At 38.8% G+C, this 23,143-nt stretch overlaps 1 protein-coding gene across 14 annotated transcripts in view; it reads right to left on the bottom strand.

Annotated features, from left to right (window-relative positions):
* ncanb (neurocan b) overlaps positions 1-23,143 on the bottom strand; it is a 567,283-nt gene that overhangs the window by 194,538 nt on the left and 349,602 nt on the right. The gene's annotated exons all lie outside the window — the stretch shown is intronic.

The raw sequence follows: 23,143 nt of genomic DNA, 5'->3' as shown, positions 1-23,143 counted from the left end.
AAATTCATCATATTTCATAATTTTACCATTCTCATTGATAATATTGACAAAAATGATTCCTTTTTCAAACATATTTTTCCAAAAGAAAGGCTTTCCATCTATTACAATATTAGAGTTCATCCATATTAACTGCTGCAAAATATCGTCTCTTTTTTCTGGCACATAAAATTGAAAACACCACTATGAGTGGATTATTTCCTTTATGAACCCCGCCATGTTTCCCAGCAGACTCTCTGGGAGGGGATCACTTGTAAAAAAGGATACAATTTCTTTTGATACAGTACATGTTTATTGTCCAACAGGACATTTGTGTACCACTCAATGTTTAAATACATCTTTGGAACAATTGATGCTTTTAAAGACAGACACATAGCTTCAAGGTTGAGAAGTTTCAGGCCCCCATATTCATACTATTTGTACAAAACCTTTCTTTTAATCTTTTCTGGTTTGCCGTTCCAGACAAAATCGAAGACCCTCCGCTCATAAATCTTAAAAAAGTTTTGTGATGGAGCTGGTAATGAGAAAAACTAATAAATAAATTGAGGAATAATTAACGAGTTGGCAATAGACATTTTACCATACAAGGTTAGGGATTTCCCTTTCCATAATTGCATAATTTTGTCCAGCTTTCTTAGTCGTTTATCATAATTTACTGAGCCTAGATCTTCCAGATTTTCTGGGACAACAACACCAAGTATGTTAACTGGTCCATCTGTCCACAAAACAGGCACTTTGCATTCCATTCGAAAGGACGTTCCCTTTAGATTTCCGATCCTTAACATTTTACATTTATCATAATTAAGCTTAAGGCCAGATTGCTGTGAAAATATGTCCAAAAGATTAAGAAGGTTCCGCAAACAATGAGGAAAAATCTTATCTTTGTGAATCAGCCTTTTCTGACATAAACTCCATCAAGAACAAACACAGAACACGCCTCACTGATGCACATCTGCAAGACTCACTCAGAGTTGCAGTGTCAAGTTACACACCAGAGTACAACATACTAGTTAACAGCATGCAATGCCAGGCTTCCCACTAACTGACAAAGAAACAGATAACAGATTTGGTGTCCAGTTCAAAGTGTGACATGATTTAAAAATTTGAGAGTTTACTTTTGTATTTTACATGAGTTATTATTTGTACAAACATGGTGCAAAGTAATTCATGATTTGTTAAAAAATGTTAGTGGCTAGCTAGTTAAAATGGGATATTGTGATTTCACAAGACTGTCTTAGAAGTGATCAATTGAAAATGTTCAATTTGAAAAATGTGCACTTAGAGAAAATATAAAAATAAAGTGTTGCATATTGATATTTATCTGTTTCTATATATATTTATTGTGAGAAATCATTAAGATGATCAGTGTTTCTACAAAGATAAATATCATTAATTATTAATAACAGAGTTAAAGGTAAATTGAGCAAATTGGCTACTTCTGGCAATTTATTTAAGTGTGTATCTAACTGGTAGCCCTTCGCATTAATCAGTACCCAAGAAGTAGCCCTTGGTTTCAAAAAGGTTGGTGACCCCTGGTCTAGATGCAGCCTATCTTGCTGATTGTATTGTACCATATGTCCCGGTCAGAAATCTGCGTTCTAAGAACTCCGGCCTATTAGTGATTCCCAGAGCCCAAAAACAGTCTGCGGGTTATAGAGAATTTTCTATTCCGGTTCCAGCACTCTGGAATGCCCTACCGGTAACAATTAGAGATGCTACCTCAGTAGAAACATTTAAGTCCCATCTTAAAACTCATTTGTAAACTCTAGAATTTAAATAGACCCCCCTTTTAGACCAGTTGATCTGCCGTCTCTTGTCTGCTCTGCCCCCCTCTCCTCCGTGGAGAGGTTATAAGGTGACCACAGATGACGCGCTAGCAGTTCAAAGTCGGGACCCGGGGTGGACCACTCATCTGGTCATCAGTTGGGTACGTCTCTGCGCTGCTGACTTGTCTCCACTCAAGATGATCCCCTGCTGGCCCCACTATGGACTGGACTCTCACACTAATAACTACATCCACTCGACATCCATTGCACCGGTCACCCGGGGGTCCCCACATCTGCGGCCCCCTCCGAGGTTTCTTATTGTGCCCATTGGGTGAGGATGTTGTTGTGGCTTGTGCAGCCCTTTGAGACATTGGTGATTAAGGGCTATATGAATAAACTTTGATTGATTTAGAGGAGTGGTTAGCGTGTTGGCCACGCAGATGTTTGACATTTCTGCTTGGTCATCTTTGTGTGACGTTAGCATGTTCTCTAACTGCGTGGAAAAAAAACATGCATCTACGATTATTAGAGACTCTAAATTATCCGTAGGTTTTTAAGTGGGTGTGAATGGTTGTTTATCTATATGTGATTGGTTGGCAACCAGTCCAGAGTGTAGTGATAGCCAAGGAATAGTTTCCACCTTACCCGTTATTTTAATGAGGACAAGCAGTGTAGAAAATGGATGGGTGGCAATCTAAGTCTCTATTTTTAATGTCCAAACTAGACACTTCATTCAACCATTTGCAGAATCAAATGTGGTTTAAAACAACAACGATGTTACCGACGGTCACTGGTATGCAATGTTCAGGAGCCCAATTTGGATCTGTTGCATAATTAATGTGCATATTCCTCCGCCAGTTGATATACAAAACCCAAAACCAGTGAAGTTGGCACGTTGTGTGAGTCGTAAATAAAAACAGAATTCAATGATTTGCAAATTCTTTTCAACATATATTCAATTGAATAGACTGCAAAAACAAGATATTTAATGTTTGAACTGAGAAACTTTTTTTTTTTTTGTGCAAATAATCATTAACTTAGAATTTAATGGCAGCAACACATTGCAAAAAAGTTGGCACAGGGGCATTTTTTACCACTGTGTTACATGGCCTTTCCTTTTAACAACACTCAGTAAATGTTTGGGAACTGAGGAGACTAATTTTTCTATTCCATCCTTGCTTGATGTACAGCTTAAGTTGTTCAACAGTCCGAGGTCTCTGTTGTGGTATTTTAAGCTTCATAATGCACCACACAATGGGAGACCTGTCTGGACTACAGGCAGGCCAGTCTAGTACCCATAGTCTTTTACTATGAAGCCACGCTGTTGTAACACATGCAGAATGTGATTTGGCATTGTCTTACTGAAATAAGCAGGGGAATCCATCAAAATACATTGCTTGGATGGCAACATACAGTATGTTGCTCCAAAACCTGTATGTACCTTTCAGCATTAATGGTGCCTTCACAGATGTGTAAGTTGCCCATGCCTTGGGCACTAATACACCCCCATACCATCACAGATGCTGGCTTTTGAACTTTGGCCTATAACAGTGTGGATGGTTCTTTGCCTCTTTGGTCCAGAGGACACGACGTCGACAGTTTCCAAAAACAATTTGAAACGTGGACTCGTCAGACCACAGAACACTTTGGTGTTTCTGGGTGTTGTTGATAAATGGTTTTCGCTTTGCATAGTAGAGTTTTAACTTGCACTCACAGATGTAGCGACCAACTGTAGTTACTGACAGTGGTTTTCTGAAGTGTTCCTGAGCCCATGTGGTGATATCCTTTACACACGGATGTCGGTTTTTGATACAGTACCGCCTGAGGGATCGAAAGTCACGGGCCTTGCCGCTTACGTGCAGCGATTTCTCCAGATTCTCTGAACCTTTTGATGATATTACAGACGTAGATGGTGGAATCCCTAAATTCCTTGCAATAGCTCGTTGAGAAACGTTGTTCTTAAACGGTTCGACAATTTGCTCACGCATTTGTTCACAAAGTGGTGACCCTCGCCCCAGCCTTGTTTGTGAATGACTGAGCATTTCATGGAAGCTGCTTTTATACCCAATCATGGCACCCACCTGTTCTCAATCAGCCTGTTCACCTGTGGGATGTTTGATGAGCATTCCTCAACTATTTCAGTCGTTTTTGCCACTTGTGCCAGCTTTTCTGAAACATGTTGCAGGCATCAAATTCCAAATGAGTTAAAATTTGCAAAAAACAACAACGTTTTCCAGTTCGAACGTTAAATATCTTGTCTTTGCAGTCTAGTCAATTGAATAAAGGTTGAAAAAGATTTGCAAGTCATTGTATTCTGTTTTTATTTACCATTTACACAACGTGCCAACTTCACTGGTTTTGGGTTTTGTCGATGATACAAGATTAAAACAGGACAATATTTTTTTCAGAATGATTTGAATTCCTCCAACAAGTCAAAAAGCACACAGAAAGGCAACATTTGTTGTTATGAAGTGATGGTACAGGTAAACTTAACCCTAAAGGTTGCAGGGCAGTGTCTATTTTTATTTTCAAAACTTGTTATTTCTGCCTCAAAATTAATAGCTTGAACATCTGCTTTTCGTTGTATTAAGTCTAAAGGGCAACACATTAAAGTTGGTAAAAACATTTATGAATGTCGCAAAGGGGCTTTACCTACGCTAAATTAATCCAATGCACTTTTTTTTAGCAACCATCTTCTCCAAAAACCTCATGTTGGACACAATCTTGTGAAATTACATGAAATACGGCGGATGTAACCCGATCTAACCTTCATGAAGTATAAAGGAAGAACATCTCATTTATGGCCCCATAAGCACTGATTATTGCTGATTATGCAGAAGAGAATATGCAAATAACCTCATGGTGATGTTCAACAATATGTGAGCATAAGGCACAGATACCAACCAGAGAAATACATAATTAAACAGTATATGTCGTGCGTGGGAAGGGTAACAGTCAGCATCTGCTCTGCTGTTGAAATAAACCAAACAGTTTATCTTCCTCCAGAGTTATCACTTTTAGAGCTGTTAAAAAAACTCTTCATAAAACAAAAAGAAAACTACCAAAAACTGGGGGTTGTAGTAACAATCAGCAGTTATTAATCTGTCCTAATAGGATTTATGGGCGGATACACTCTACAAAATAAAACACAACAGTTTGAGATGGGCCTCCAGAGGACCTATAATCAAGTTTTGTTGTGACAGCAAAGATAATAAGGCAATTTTATGGCGTCGTAAACTTACTTATTTTAAGGCAGCCTTCCTATAGGCAACATTTTTGTTAGTAAATTCAGTTTTAGAGGCTGCTTTAAGCTTTTGGATCTGGTTTATTGGCTCCTCTACACTTTAACACTTTCTCGTCCTAGAATGCAAACAAATCCATCATCATGGTCACACTTCATCTGGCTTGGCTCACACACACACACTCACACACACACACAAACACAAAAAAACCTTAACACATTATTTTTTTTGTAAATATTTGCCTTGAATTCAAAACACATTCCTGTTCACTTGTCATTATTAATGACCCTTTTAAGCACTGATATTTGACGTTGGTCAAGCATCCCACTGTTTTTCTACAAAACCCAAAACCAGTAAAGTTGGCACGTTGTGTATATTGTAAATAAAAACAAAATACAATGATTTGCAAATCCTTTTCAACTTATATTCAATTGAATAGACTGCAAAGACAAGATATTTAATGTTTGAACTGAGAAACTGATTTTTTTTTTGCAAATAATCATTAACTTAGAATTTAATGGCAGCAACACAATTGCAAAAAAGCATTGTGTTACATGGCCTTTCCTTTTAACAACACTCAGTAAATGTTTGGGAACTGAGGAGACTAATTTTTCTATTCCATCCTTGCTTGATGTACAGCTTAAGTTGTTCAACAGTCCGATGTCTCGATTGTGGTATTTTGGGCTTCATATTGCGCCATACATTTTCAATGGGAGACAGGTCTGGACTACAGGCAGGCCAGTCTAGTACCCACACTCTTTTACTATGAAGCCACGCTGTTGTAACACGTGGCTTGGCATTGTCTTCCTGAAATAAGCAGGGGCGTCCATGATAACGTTGCTTGGATGGCAACATATGTTGCTCCAAAACCTGTATGTACCTTTCAGCATTAAAAATCAAAATCAGAAATCACAAACCAGGAGAATGGCATGGTATGTTTGTCATTTGAAAAATAATATATGTAGAAATTAGAAAAATGGAAAATATTTCCTTGGTTTTCCTTGATGTTTTTTGAAAAATATCACGTACATTTTGCAGACTTGTGCTTGTTAGTCCACCGAAGGTGTGTGCCAAATGTCATGGTGATTCAGCAAAAAGCCCAGAAGTTACAGTGGTGTTTTTTTTGTAGATGGCCTTGAACAGCGTGAGAAATGTTAAGTCAATCCCACCTATGGAGTTTGATAAAAGCATCACCACGTGGTGTCCTTGTCAGTTAAAAATAGCGCGGGCAACACAGTAGGAGTGCATGTTCTTTCAAATGTTGGCCCTTTTAGCTTAGTTAGTGATAAGCCCAGTTAGCTTATCATGAAAAAATGCATATGAGCAAGCACTTTGGTGACAGATGCAAGGTAAAAAAAAAAAAGGTATGGAAGGGCAATGCAAGATTTTGTCAAATGTATAAACATGTATGTAAACAACGAAAGAATGGATAGAAATGAGATGATAGGGTGACATACACTATATTGCCAAACGTATTTGGCCACCCATCCACATGATGAGAATCAGGTGTCCTAATCACTTGGCCCAGCCACAGGTGTATAAAATCAAGCACTTAGGCATGGAGACTGTTTCTACAAACATTTGTGAAAGAATGGGCCACTCTCAGGAGCTCAGTGATTTCCAGCGTGGAACTGTCATAGGATGCCACCTGTGCAACAAAAATCCAGTCATGAAATGTCCTCGCTCCTAAATATTCCAAAGTCAACTGTCGGCTTTATTATAAGAAAATGGAAGAGTTTGGGAGCCACAGCAACTCAGCCACCAAGTGGTACGCCACGTAAACTGACGGAGAGGGGTCAGCGGATGCTGAAGCGCATAGTGCAAAGAGGTCGCCAACTTTCTGCACATTCAGTTGCCAAACAGCTCCAAACTTCATGTCACCTTCCAATTAGCCCACGTACAGTACGCAGAGAGCTTCATGGCCGAGCAGCTGCATCTAAGCCATACATCACCAAGTCCAATGCAAAGCGTCGGATGCAGTGGTGTAAAGCACGTCGCCACTGGACTCTAGAGCAGTGGAGATGCGTTTCAGACTGCATTGTGGCGAGTGTGAAATTTGGTGGAGGAGGAATTATGGTTCGGGGTTGTTTTTCAGGAGTTGGGCTTGGCCCCTTGGTTCTAGTGAAATTAACTTTGAATGCTCCAGGATACCAAAACATTTTGGACAATTTCATGCTCCCCTTGTGGGAACAGTTTGGACCGCCCCTTCCTCTTCCAACATGACTGTACAGCAGTGCACAAAGCAAGATCCATAAAGACATGGATGACAGAGTCTGGTGTGGATGAACTTGACTGGCCTGCACAGAGTCCTGACCTGAACCAGATAGAACACTTTTGGGATGAATTAGAACGGAAACTGAGAGCCAGGCCTTCTCGACCAACATCAGTGTGTGACCTCACCAATGCGCTTTTGGAAGAATGGTGGAAAATTCCTATCAACACACTCCGCAACCTTGTAGGCAGCCTTCCCAGAAGAGTTGAGGCTGTAATAGCTGCAAAAGGTGGACCGACATCATATTGAACCCTATGGGTTAGGAATAGGATGGCACTTCAAGTTCATATGTGAGTAAAGGCAGGTGGCCAAATACTTTTGGCAATATAGTGTAACGTTGATGAAAATGACCCCATTAAGCAAAGCGATTAGACCAGGCTTTGACTACTTTAGATTGGACCGAGCTGGGCTTAAGAGGCTATCGAAACATTATTCCTGACGAGAGCTGCGACAATGGCCGATAGAGCAATAAAAGACGAGGAGTTGGGAACCGACAAAAAAAAAACTGCCAAAAAGGAGACAGAGCGACGAGAAAGAACTATGGGTGGCAGAAAGAGGAAAAAGCAGAGAAATCAATTACCAGCAGACAACCTGAACATCAATCCAGAGAAATACTGATAATATGCCACTCTGGCCCGCCCCGATTCCGTTTATCCTCACCCCCGACATGCCAAAGCACACACTTTACACACAGTGGCTCCTTTCCTTCCAAATTTAACACTCTAATTTGTGCAAGAGCTGGCTGGAGTGCTATTGATGTTGCTTCCTGTCTGCTCCATCTTAGGGAAAGTCAGGGAGGCGTTTATTCAGCCTGATTCCATCACCCTGTCCTGTCCAACCTGACGTTTTAACCAAACAATATATACACCTTCCTACTTCCTATGCATGAAGTATTTGTACAACTTGTTGCACATTGTTTTGTATATTTACTACAAAATAGGGATTCAACTGTAAAATTACTGTATTGTTATGAATTCACCCTCTTCATGAGAATGAATCACAAATGAGTTTCATCAGGGGTGTCAAACTCATTTTAGCTCAGGGGCCGCATGGAGGAAAACCTGTGCAAACGCACACTCATGGCATTAAAACAAAAAAAATAAAGACAACTTCAGATTGTTTTCTTTGTCTTACTTTGGCCAAAAATAGAAAAAAAAACACACAGAAAATATTACAATAAAAATATAGAAAAAGATACCGGCAGCAGTAAAGTTTAGATTAGGGGTGTCAAACGTAAGGCCCGTGGGTCGGATCAGGCCCGCGAACAGGTTTTATCCGGCCCGTGGGATGAGTTTGCTAAGTATAAAAATGAGCCGAAATTTTTGAATGAAAGAAACTGCTGTTCTAAATATGTCCAGTAGATGTCGCAATAGCAATTATTTGTATCTATGTAGATGATGCTACATATGTAAACAAAATAAACCACATGATTTTAGTACATCGTCGAGGAAAATGAGCAAACTACATAAATAACATCCTGTAAATTGATTTTAATATAATTTTTTTTATCATGATAGATTGAAAATTAACACCAAGGAGTTGACTGATGAACATTACTAGATAATTTATTCAGAAAGTATAAATAACGACAAATAAAGATAGAATACTATTAACCGCAACATGTAAGTGTAAAAAAAAACCCCCAACAACAATATAATTTGTACATTTTCAGAATGTGCTTGTTCTATTTTTAAACAAACAAAAAAATTTGAAGTTGTCTTTATTTTTAAGTTATTGTGCCGTGATTTTACCAGTCCGGCCCACTTGGTAATAGATCCATGCGGCCCCCGATCTAAAATGAGTGTGACACCCCTGGTTTAGATCCATGAAGGAAAGAAGAAAGTGAATGAATGTTTATAACTGAATACATTTACATTTGCATAAAAATTTTTTCTTTTGTATTATTTGTATTAATGAATTAAGTAACATTTATGACAATCTTTTTCCAAAACACAATATAGAATGTGAGATCTAACAGATAATGCATACATTTATCATTTGTTTTCAAAACGGTTACAAAAAAGCGGGATCCCGAAAGGTTACTGTGGGACCCCATTTTTATGACTTGATGGGGTCCCTGGGACCCCATGTTGAACATTCCTAGCGCCAACACTGATGGAGTATTGGTGCGTGCAAAACAGCAGCAGGCGGCTGTGGCCTGTGGGCCGGCTCTAATACTAATCAAATATCATCCACAGATAATTCATTGGCGGGCCAGATCTGGCCTTGACTTTGACACCCCTGTTTTAGACATATCGTCTATTTAGCAACATAATTTTATAACTGCTAGACGACTTTTGTGTAGTATTTTTATAATGACTTTCTTTTTTATCATATATAATTTATGATATTAAAATATTTCTTATTTGAAATAAAACTTTTCAAAGAATGCATTTTTGTTTATTGAGCGGACTAAGTGCAGCCTCTCTCTGATGCACCTTCAGCGGTTAAAAAAAGTTGTGTCAATGTACTGCAGGACTGCTTCTAAAGTGCCCATAAAAAGTGGTAAATGTCTCCTGCATGTTTGAAAACATAGCAAAACGATGGAGTATTGGTGCATGTAAAACAGCAGCAGGTGGCTGTGGCCTGCGGGCCGGTTTTAATACTAATCAAATATCATCACGGGGGCCATAAATAATTAATTCCTTGACTTGACTTTGACACCCCTGATCTAATTCTTACTCGTCACAAATGTTTTAAAATAAGTTAATCACAGTAAAACATGAAACCATAAATTAAATAATGTAAACATGCCAGATCCGGCCCACGGGCCTTGACTTTGACACTTGGGACCTACATAATTATTTTTTCATTAAGAAAAGTAGACTCAGGGAGGTAATGGAACAAAATCTCAAAATTAAAGATCGGAACCGATTCCGGAATTATTTCTAGCACCGCCCGAATCCCATAAAATCCAACAGTGTCATCTTACGGTACCTGCCACGTGGGGGTCGCATCTTACTGCGTGGGTTGTTCTCCCGGGATGCAGATGGACAAGTCCGGATGAAAGCGTGAGGTCGGATATGATTTATTCCTCATAAATCATCCAACTTACAAAAATACAGGAAACCAACAAAAGGCAAGCGTGCTGAACGCACGGGAAGCTAAGGCGAGATTTAGCACAGGAAATAAAGCATAGAAAACAAGGAATTTTCATCGGAGACGCTTTGCTGAACAAAAAGTTGATTTATTACAAGCGAGCGTCATTATACAGGTCTGCAGTACCTGGAGGAGCTCAGGTAAAAAATGAAGGACTCCTAACTTGGAGGAACCGAACCACCTTCTTGTATTCCTATTTCTCTGTCTGGGTGTGTGTTAATTCAGGAGGGTACAACTAGAGATGTCCGATAATGGCTTTTTTGCCGATATCCGATATTCCGATATTGTCCAACTCTTAATTACAGATTCCTATATCAACCGATACCGATATACAGTATACAGTCGTGGAATTAACACATTATTATGCCTAATTTTGTTGTGATGCCCCGCTGGATGCAAAATGTAACAAGGTTTTCCAAAATAAATAAATAAAATAAAATAAAGTTATGGAAAAAAATGCCAACATGGCACTGCCATATTTATTATTGAAGTCACAAAGTGCATTATTTTTTTTAAATTTGGGACATGCTCTCCCTGAGAGAGCATGAGGAGGTTGAGGTGGGCGGGGTTGAGGTGGGGGGGGGGGGGGGTAGGGGGTATCAGGGGATGTATATTGTAGCGTCCTGAAAGAGTTAGTGCTGCAAGGGGTTCTGGGTATTTGTTCTGTTGTGTTTATGTTGTGTTACGGTGCGGATGTTCTCCCGAAATGTGTTTGTCATTCTTGTTTGGTGTGGGTTCACAGTGTGGCGCATATTTGTAACAGTGTTAAAGTTTTTTATACGGACACCCTCAGTGTGACCTGTATGAGTGTTGACCAAGTATGCATGCATTCCCTTGTGTGTGTGTGAAAAGCCGTAGATATTGTGTGACTGGACCGGCAGTGCTTTTAAGGTTTATTGGTGCTCTGTACTTCTCCCTACGTCCGTGTACACAGCAGCGTTTTAAAAAGTCATAAATTTTACTTTTTGAAACCGATACCGATAATTTTGAAACGGATACCGATAATTTCCAATATTACATTTTAAAGCATTTATCGGCCGATAATATTGGCAGTCCGATATTATCGGACATCTCTAGGTACAACCTGACCATGTCAGGAGATCTTCATGTATAAGTGATCGGGACACAACCTCTATATGTTGTAACTTAGAAGTTGACGTGAAGACAGACATGGTGTCTCTCCTCCAGGATAAAGCTATCACTTTTGCATTCCGAAGTCTGAATTTATTGCCTCTTCTTGTGAGAGAGTAAACCCAGTCCATAAAGCGAATGTCCAACTCAGGCTCCTTAATTTATTATAGACTCAACCATTATTTACCTAAACCTGGTGGTTCACGTTTTTCAAGTTGAATATAAACATTCACCATATCTTGAACGTAATGAGTCAATTAATTCACTTCATAACATTGCTGTAATTATATAATTTGATTGTTCGCTACAGTATGAGCCTAATTAACTCAAATCCAAAAAACATGCGGTAAACAGCGTGAGCAATCTATCAATAAAATAGCATGTACTAGTGGGCGTGTTGCGTGTGATTTACTAAGACTGTGTTTGTAATTGTAAAGTGGTGCAGACCACCCACGGAGACACTCTCATTTTGTTACGGTTGGGTCGCATGGTAATGCCCCGGTCGTTTCCCCAAAATGCAGACGGAACTCCGGAGGCAGTGTGCAGGTAGGAAAATGATTTATTGTCCATAAATCAGTCAGGAACATACACATGCAGGATAGTGTGCCAATAGCGCGGAAGCTATGGCGAAGCTTAGAACAGGACTCAAAAAGGTATACGGACGTAACTGTTGCATGAAGCAAACAAGACAAAAGGCAGGAATAAATAGCTCTGATTAGTGCCCGGTAGCAGGTGAGCGTCCCGAACACTAATCAGAGGCAGGTGAAAATAGTCAGCACACATGGCAACCGCAAACCCAGGGGTGCTAAAACAGAACTAAGGGAGTCTTTAACCAAACAAAACATGATATGGGCAACGGATCATCACACATTTACTGCACATTCATGTTATCATGCTCCTACCTGTGCCGTTTTGCTATGTTTTCAAACATGCAGGACACATTTACAACTTTTTATGGGGACTTTAGAAGCAGTCCTGCACTGCATTGACACAACTTTTTTCAACTGCTGAATGTGCATCAGAGAGAGGCTGCACTTAGTCCGCTCAATATGCAAAAATGCAGTCTTCGAAAAGTTTTATTTCATATAAGAAGTATCTAAATATTATAAATTACATGTGATAAAAAAGAAAGTCACTATACAAATACTAAATGACACCAAAACACATCAATTGAATTTGTTTTAATCAGCCCTTAAATCGTCTAGCAGTTATAAATTGATGTGGCTAAATAGACGATACATCTAAAACAGTGGTGTCAAAGTCAAGGCCAAATCCGTCCCGCGAATGATTTATCTATGGCCCCCGGGATGATATTTGATTAGTATTAGAACCGGCCCGCAGGCCACAGCTGCTGCTGTTTTGCATGCACCAATACTCCATCAGTTTTGGTGCTAGGAATTTTCAAAATGGGGTCCCAGGGACCCCGTCAAGTCATAAAAATGGGGTCCCACAGTACATTTTTGGGGTCCCACTTTTTTGTAACCGTTTTGAAAACAAAGATAAATGTATGCATTATCCTGTTATATCTCACATTATGTGTGATAAAAATTTTTTTTAAAAGAAACCCATATTTATATATTCAGTTATAAACATTCATTCACTTTCTTCTTTCCTTTATGGATCTAAACTTTACCGGTGCCGGTATTATTTTTCTATATTTTTATTGGAATATTTTCAGAATGTCTTTGTTCTATTTGTGGCCAAAGTAAGACAAAGAAAACAATCTGAAGTTGTCTTTATTTTTTAGTTTAAAGGCCATGATTTTAAATAGTCCGGCCCGCGTGTTTACAGATTGTCCTCCAGGCGGCCCCTGAGCTAAAATGAGTTTGACACCCCTGGTCTAAAATGTGTGTCTGTGCAGAACTGTCAGTTTGCACAGTTACTAAATAAAACACAAAATATTGCTCGCAAAACGGTGATGAGTGTTGATAAATAACATTGCACGTGCTAAATAATTATATTTGCACTTTCTCCTCCCAGTATTGTGGGTGTTTTGATAATCAGCGTATATTTTGCATATTAATGAAGACAGGAACACAAAATGGATTGCACGCCTTATTCTGCTCACTTAACAGACGCAATCCACTTTGCACACGTTTAGTAGATCAGCTTTGTGTGTGCTATCAAGTTTGCACAGGTTTTAGTACACGGAAACCGTTAGTAAATCAGGACCTGTGTGTTCAACTCCAACCTGGAGAAGAAAATCGCACATTGTCAGGCCTCTACCTTCACACCCGTACAACTTAGGTGTCCTACCTGAAGACTAAGCTCCTGCTGGTAGCTTTTAACCACAATAAGGTATCAATCCCTCAGGGGTGAAACTAAAAAATAAGTAAAAATAAATAAAATAAAGTATCCTTCATCCACATTTTATCAACCATCACAACATTTTTCTTAACATGATGGCCTAATTTTTAAACTGAATTTAACCTTAAGTAGGACTTCACACACAATATTTAAAATTGAAAGGTACAGCGGTCTTATGAATAAAACAAAAACATTCTTCTCAAACTAGTTTATTATCAGGTCAGCAGAATCATGCCTCAAAGTTTCTGTATTCTCCTCTCATTCACGCACGCACGCATGCACGCGCACGCGCACACACACACACACACACACACACACACACACACACACACACACACACACACACACACACACACACACACACACACACACACACACACACACACACACACACACACACACACACACACACACAAAATTGTGTGTGTGTGTGTGTGTATTTGTTACCTTATTTAGACCTCCGAAAAATTACCTACCTCTTTAGGACCACCCTTTCTAGATATATAAGGATTTGTATTTACAACATTAATAATACATACTAACTATGCAAATATAAAAAAGATTGTGAAAAAATGAGTTGGAATTTCAAAAGGAAAAGGTCACAATTTTACAAAAAAAACGTATAATTTTGGCAGTATTATAATAAAAGTCGTAATTTTACTCAACAAGTCAAAATTTTACAACAAAAACTGAACATTTGTGCAATGTTATGATACAAGTTGGAATTTAAGTCAACAGTCGCAATTTTACAAGAAAAGCTTAACATTTTGGCAAATTTATGAAAAGAGTCGTAATTTTACTCGACAAATGTCACAATTTTATAGGAACTTAAACATTTTGGCACTATTATGATAATCAAAAGTCACAATCTTACTCAAAAAATGTCACTGTTTTACAAGAACAACAAAAAAATTGGCAATATTGTGATAAAAGTCAGAATTTTGTATGACAAATGTTGCCATTTTGCATTAAAAAGTAATAATTTTACATAAAAAAGTAATCATTTTCGGAAAAAATATTGCAATATTACAGAAACACAAAAAATATGAGGAATTGATCCTAATTTTATAAGAAAAAAGTCGACACATTGGGCTTTTAATGATTACTTTTTTGTTTTTTTGTTTTTTGTAATTGGTTTTTAATCTTCATTATTTACTTTGTTATTACAGTATGTCTCTATATACATATTTCTTAATATATTTGTATACATTTTGGCCAAAGGGGATGCATTTCAATTTCTTACACACACTTGTTATTACATATGTTGACCAGAGGGGGGGGACACTTAAATTTTTACACACACTTGTTATTACATATGTTAGCCAGAGGGAGAGCACTTACATTTTTTACACACACTTGTTATTTCATGTTGACCAGGGGGGGGGAGCACTTTTAAAACGGACACAGTCAATTAGAAAAATACCTCCTTTTTGGGACCACCTTAATTTTGATAGATTTCACCACCAGGGGTGCAAATGAGACATTCTCTATTAGATGCAATGGTTTTCCGTATTGGGACCATGATATATGTCCTAACTTGTTCACTGCTCCTCATATGGAAGGTACTTTTCCTTGTTGATGTCTCAAGAAGGGTAGAAATACAAGAACACACACACACACACACACACACACACACACACACACACACACACACACACACACACACACACACACACTCACTCACACTCACACACAAAGTGAAAGAGAGAAACCATTAACAGCACTGCCTACGCTCTCGACATACTGTAGTTATGTTTTTTTTCGAAGTTGTGTTTTACTGTACCAACTAACACGGAGTTAACAGTTCCCCCCGTTCTTTTAAAGTATATTTATTTCATTGTGTTCTCTGACCAGTAAGCATGTAGACACTTGCAGCGTGACAGAGTTCACAATTTATATTATCGGACAGCAAGCAAAGCATGTAGACACCTGCAGCATGAAGACGTTTACATTAACCCAAATAATGGTAGTCTACATATTCATTGTCATCACCATTTCAACAGGAATAACAAGAAGAAGCAGAAAATACACAAAGCTTTAACTTACAGTCTGTAGATGTCTCGATCGATGGTTCGCCTGCTGATGGCATCATATAGTGTCAAAAATAAAACGTGTCCCCTCACTTTTTCCCAGGTGTTCACAAATTGCGATGTACAACACGTTAAATCCACACCTTTTTGTTCTATACCACCTCTGAAAAGTACCGGTCCGCCACCCATCTCGCGCCCCCGTCGTCGTCACGTCGTGTCATTTGCTGGTTTATGAGCAGAGGAGCATGTTCGGCAGCGCACAATCACAGAGTACTTACAAACAGACACAGTATGTGGACAGAAAAGGGAGAACGGACGCATTTTGGCTTAAACACTAAAGATAAAGGTGAAGTTATGACACTAATCCTCGCATCCATGGCGACAAATAAAGTACGTTTCTTACAAGTATCATCCCTGCAGGACGAGGAATAGCTAAACATGCTTCACTACACACCGTAGCTCACCGGCGTCACAATGTAAACAAACGCCATTGGTGGATCGACACCTAACATCCACTGTAATGATACCAAGTACAGGAGCGTATCTAGTCGATACTACTATGATTATGTCGATACTTTTTGGCATCACAAAATCTTCATCCGTTTTTTAAAAATGTATATTATATTTATAAACTCAGGAAATATGTCGCTGGACACATGAGGACTTTGAATATGACCAATGTATGATCCTGTAATGACTTGGTATCGGATTGATACCCACATTTGTGGTGTCATCCAAAACTAATGTAAAGTTTTAAACAACTGATTATTACATTTTAACAGAAGTGTAAACAGAACATGTTAAAAGAGAAAGTAAGCAGATATTAACAGTAAATGAACAAGTGGATTAATAATTCATTTCCTACCACTTGTCCTTAATAATGTTGACAAAATAATAGAATGATAAATGACACAATATGTTACTGCATATGTCAGCAGCTAAATTAGAAGCCTTTGTTTGCTTACTTACTAATAAAAGACAAGTTGTCTTGTATGTTCACTATTTTATTTAAGGATAAACTTGCAATAAGAAACATATGTTTAATGAACAGTAACATTTTTTTGTTAAAATCAAGCCAATAATGCAATTTTTTGTGGTCCCATTTATTTAGAAAAGTACAGAAAAGTATCGAAATAATTTTGGTACCGGTACCAAAATATTTGTATCGGGACAACACCCGCCAGTGAGAAATTCGACTTCCCCATCTCACAATGAAAAAAACTCTAATTGGCTCTCCTTCGTCGGTAATTCCACCCTCCATAATATTGTACGCTATTAAAGAACTGTAAATGGATATACTGTATTCAGTATTTTACCCACCCATTCACAAAACAAAATTATACATGACTGGATTTTGTTTCTGACAATGTTTAGTCTCGTTTTTAATTTGTCATTACTGGTATAATCATTTTGTCAACTTCTCATATACACATTTTGTGAGTATATTTAAATGTACTTTCTCACTCCAAAGTGCACCGGCGTAACATAAGACCAGGATGAAGCACACCAGTTATAAACGTAGAGATAAGGTCACAAAGAAATAGGTGATTGAGGTATAAAGACATCAGTTCTGCCTGTGATTATTGATTACTGCCAAGTTTCTACAGTCTCACCTGTACAGTGTACTACTCCTTTACCAATTTCTTAAAATGCCCTTTTCTCTCTTCTTTCTTCTGAGCTCTCTGTCCTCCGGCATTTTCTCTCCTCTGTTAGTCTCGATCTGCTTGGAGCTGTGATGTAATTTCCTCCAGCACTATAACTGACAACTACAAAAGGTTACCCGGATGAGGGGGTGTCTTTCTTGTAATTATCCGACTGCAGAAATGCATTTAAATGTCACCATCTCACAGACATGGAGTACATGAGGGAAGCGACTAATAGAAAAATGTATGCAGGTAGGAAGGAGGCTTTAAAGACAAGGGTAGGATATATACTGTAGTAGTTGTGGAAATTACAATGCTTATCCATTGGGAATAATTTGTGTATTAAAATATCACTCATTTTAAACAATCTAAACATGTTTAACAGTGTGCAACACTATACTGTTCCACTGTACACAGTAATGTAAAGGGCAAGTATTCGTAACTGTAAACAATATAAGTGGCACCCTCTTGAGTTGTTGTTAAAATGTTGTATATGTCATGCTCACATACATGTCATACAAACCCCAAAACCAGTGAAGTTGGCACCTTTGTGTAAGTCAAAAACAGAATACAATGATTTGTAAATCCTTTTCAAACTATATTCAATTGAATAGACTGCAAAGACAAGATACTTAATGTTCAAACTGGAAAACTTTGTTATTTTTTGCAAATGTTAGCTAATTCGGAATTTGATGCCTGCAACATGTTTAAAAAAAAGTGGCAAAAAAAGACAGAGTTGAGGAATGCTCATCAAACACTTATTTGGAACATCCCACAGGTGAACAGGCTAATTCGGAACAGGTGGGTGCCATGATTGGGTATAAAAGCAGCTTCCATGAAATGCTCAGTCATTCACAAACAAGGATGGGGCGAGGGTCACCACTTTGTGAACAAATGCGTGAGCAAATTGTCGAACAGTTTAAGAACAACATTTCTCAACCAGCTATTGCAAGGAATTTACCATCTACAGTCCGTAATATCATCAAAAGGTTCACAGAATCTGGAGAAATCACTGCACATAAGCGATAATATTACGGACCTTCGATCCCTCAGGCCGTACAGCATCAAAAAGCGACATCAGTCTATAAAGGATATCACCACATAGGCTCAGGAACATATCAGAAAACAACTGTCAGTAACTACAGTTTGTCGCTACATCTGTAAGTGCAAGTTAAAACTCTACTATGCAAAGCGAAAGCCATTTTTTAACAACACCCAGAAACGCTGCCGGCTTCGCTGGGCCCGAGCTCATCTAAGATGGACTGATGCAAAGTGGAAAAGTGTTCTGTGGTCTGACGAGTCCACATTTCAAATTGTTTTTGGAAACTGTGGACGTCGTGTCCTCAGGACCAAAGAGGAAAAGAACCATCCGGACTGTTATAGGCGCAAAGTTCAAAAGCCAGCACCTCTGATGGTATGGGGGTGTCTAAGGTATTGGTAACTTAGTGGTACAGTGGTAAAAATGCCCCTGTGCCAACTTTTTTGCAATGTAAGGCTGCAATCAAATTCTTAGTTAATGATTATTTGCATGTTTCTCAGTTCGAACATTAAATATCTTGTCTTTGCAGTCTATTCAATTGAATATAAGTTGAAAAGGATTTGCAAATCATTGTATTCTGTTTTTATTTACCATTTACACAATGTGCCAACTTCATTGGTTTTGGGTTTAGTCCATATGTACTCAAATTGAATAGATACATGGTCGACGACGTATGAACAATTAGTCCTGATTGTGTCCCTGCAAAGATGATGGTGGCCATGCTTTTTTTAACCGATCTTGCTCTAAATTTAGACACATGCGCTTCTCATGCTCCTAAAAGTGTATACCAATGTTCATGGTGATTAGACAAAACACCCTATAGTTGAAGAGGGCCTTTTGTAGAGTGTGAGAAATGTCAAATCAATCCAACTCAAACTTCAAAAGTCAAGAACAGTGCCGCAATGCATGTGTATTTCTCAAATAATAATAGCGCATACAACTCGGGCTGCAACGATTAATCGATTAATTTGATATGAAAAACCCTTAGATATATAATCCTTTCAGGACTGCAAGGACTTCCTGGAACTTTAAATACGCAGATAAAGTTTCAGCACGGCCGCTGCAATAGAGCGCAAATTTTAAAAAAAAATGTATTGATGCAAACCTGTTAAAAGTGCAATTTCAATGATGATGTACATGTATTAGAAAACAATAATTTAACATGTGTATTTAATAATAACATACCGTATTTTTCTGACTATAAGGTGCACTTAAAATCCTTTAATTTTCTCAAAACTCGACAGTGCGCCTTATAACCGGGCCTAATGTACAGAAGAATTTTGGTTGTGCTTACCGACCTCAGAGGTATTTTATTTGGTACATGGTGTAATGATAAGTGTGACCAGTAGATGGCAGTCACACAAAAAAGATATGTGTAGACTGCAGTATGACTCAAGTAAACAACACAAAAATGTTATATGTTCCATTGAAAATATAGAACATTACACACGGCGGTCAAATATCTATCAAAAAGTTTTAGTACGACTTTGGTAAGCTATGAAGCCGCACCGCTTGATGGATTGTACTGTGCTTCAACATTGGAGTATTATTATGGTGTGTGTATAAGGTAAGACATTATCTGGCGTTTTGTTTCACAATATTATGCAAAAGCAACTTTTCTTACCTTGTGGTACCTGCTGATCCGTATTTGGGATCTGCATAAGTCCTGAAAATGTGCGCGCGTCCGCCTTTGTAGTCCGTGGCAACACCGTAGTCAATAAGCTTCTTCTTTTTCTCTATCTTCTTGTTGTGGGCCATTAATCCTCCGCTGTTGCCATTTCTAATACAAAGTAGTGTAAAGTTCTTACTTATATCTGTCAGTAAACTCGCCATGAAAGTGCTAAAACATACCGGTGTAGTGAGTTTACATTATTCACCCAAGGAACATTATTTTTTTTACGTTATTAGATAGTTCCGGAGGACGTTTTTTCACGGGACACATTTGTTATTGCACTAGTGAGCCACGGATGAGGAGATGTTGCTCCGTTATTGATTTAAGTAAAATCTGAATTTCATTAAAACAGTTAGCTCCATCTTTTCACACTTCTTCCACTCCCATCCTTGCTCGCTACACCGCTACAACAAAGATGAAGGAGAAAAGACGCTGCTTAAGGTGAGCCACGTAAATAAGACCGCCCACAAAATATTTTGACCAAAGTACCACCATTATGTTATGTAGACCACAAGGAAGTGTTTTAAATTTAGAAAAATAAATAAATAATATGACCCCTTTAGTGCGCCTTTTGTATGAAAATAGACCTGACTAGACCCGCACATCGGCAGTGCGCCTTATAATCCGGTGTGCCCTATGGTCCGGAAAATACGGTAGGTTATGGCATTGACAAAAATGTTGTTTTCCCTAAAATACGTATTGACACTATGAAGTGTGTATTATCCCAATACTCTAAGGCATGGGTGTCAAACTCTGGCCCGTGGGCCAAAATTGGCCCGCCGTGTAATTTCACTTGGCCCTTGAGGCGATATCAAATTAACACTAGAGATGGCCCGCCGATTATATACAGCGGCGGTGCCGCGGTAACACCGCATTCACCGCTAATTCTCATACTTGCCAACCCTCCCGGGAGACTCCCAAATTTCAGTGCCCCTCCCGAAAATCGTCACGTCCACTTTTCATCCAGTCCAACAAGTGCTGGCACAGTCACATAATATGTGCGGCTTCTGCACGCACACACAAGTGAATGCAATTCATACTTGATCAACAGCGATACAGGTTACACTGAGGGTGTCCGTATAAACAACTTTAACACTGTTAGAAATAGACGCCACATTGTGAATCCACACCAAACAAGAATGACAAACACATTTCGGGAGAACATCCGCACCGTAACACCACATAAACACAACAGAACAAATACCCAGAATCCTTTCAGCACTAACTCTTCTGGGACGCTACAAGGTGTGTGCGTGTGTGTGTGTGTGTGTGTGTGTGTGTGTGTGTGTGTGTGTGTGTGTGTGTGTGTGTGTGTGTGTGTATTGCAGTCCGGAAGAGTTAGGGCTGCAAGGTGTTCTGGGTATTTGTTCTGTTGTGTTTATGTTGTGTTACGGTGCGGATGCTCTCCCGAAATGTGTTTGTCATTCTTGTTTGGTGTGGATTCACAGTGTGGCGTATATTTCTAACAGTGTTAAAGTTGTTTGTATGGACACCCTCAGTGTAACCTGTATTGTATCGCTGTTGATCAAGTATGCGTTGCATTCACGTGTGTGTGCGTACAGAAGCCGCACATATCTTGTGACTGGGCCGGCACGTTGTTAGAATGGATGAAAAGCGGACGTGACGACAGCTCGTAGAGGAAGTTAAAGGCAGTGCCTTTAAGGCACGCCCCCAAGACTGTGGTCCGGGTGGACTACGAGATATAATGACTGATGAACACCTTCGTTCGATAATGAAGGTTGCCTAAGCTTAAAGCCTGAGCCCTGACATTAATGAACTAGCATCCATGAAAAAATGCCAGGTACCTGGCTTGGGCACATCAAATTAGATCAGTGTGTTGCAAACTTTGCAGTTTAAAGTCCTGAATGGTTGGTTTATTCATTGTTATTTTATTTTCAAATTTATTAGCCTGTGGAAAAAGTTAATGTTGATATTTACCTCAGAAGGCTGCAAATAGAAAAGAGGAATTCCATTTTTATTTAAATTGTATTTGATATGCCATTGATTTTTTTTTATTATTATTATTATTTGAAACTCAATTTTGCATGTCACTATAAAGTTATATAAGCCTTGCTTGTCCAATATTCAATGCAAAACTTGTGTGGGTCCCTATTAAAAGGTTAATTTGTTCAACCTTGGCCCGCGGCTTTCTTCAGTTTTAAATTTTGTCCCACTCTGTATTTGAGTTTGACACCCCTGCTCTAAGGGCATTCAATCGATGGCAACTGGACTGTTTGGTTTGTCTTAGAAGAGGTTTTCTCCTCTCATCCGAGTAGGCTTCATCAGTTTATGCTCATAGACTTAGATTGGTCAAATTTAGTCTTGGATTTAAATTGGTCAGATCCAGGCTAGCGGCTGGTGCCTATACCTCAGTAGGCTTCATACAATGACCTGGATCAATTACAACATTCATAGACATATTCGAATACTCGATTACCCGAACAAACTGATCAATAGATTACTCGAATACAAAAATATCCGATAGCTGCAGCCCTACAGACAACACAGCAGTGTTTTAACAGGTTTCCGCGCCCTTGTGAACAGCGGTTCAGGAGTAGTAGAGGTAACTTGCACAAACAAATACAACACATGCATTCTGTAGCTGCAACTCTGATGCAAGTGTAAGTAGAGTAGAATGGCCAAATTCAGATCACCGCCAAAAGGCAAAGGGTTGACATGTGAGACACCATTGAATAAAGTTTGATGATAATTGGTAATGGGTGTAAGGTCCTCTCTGATTTTTTTCTAATACGCATTTAAAACCAATATGATGAATAAAAATAAATAAAAATAAAAAACCTGAGCACTTGTACTACAGTACAAGGGTTTTCTGGGGCTAAATAGTTTAATTTCAACACATGCCTGATGAAGGGTTAACAAGAGCAGCAGTGACCGAAGGATGCATACATGGCAGTAACTCTCAGAAGGCACTGCTCCAAGAAATT

The sequence above is a fragment of the Entelurus aequoreus genome, linkage group LG27 (assembly GCF_033978785.1).
Source record: "Entelurus aequoreus isolate RoL-2023_Sb linkage group LG27, RoL_Eaeq_v1.1, whole genome shotgun sequence".
NCBI lineage: Eukaryota > Metazoa > Chordata > Actinopteri > Syngnathiformes > Syngnathidae > Entelurus > Entelurus aequoreus.
The sequence above is the reverse complement of the archived record's forward strand: the minus strand, read 5'-3'. Positions and strand labels throughout refer to the sequence as shown.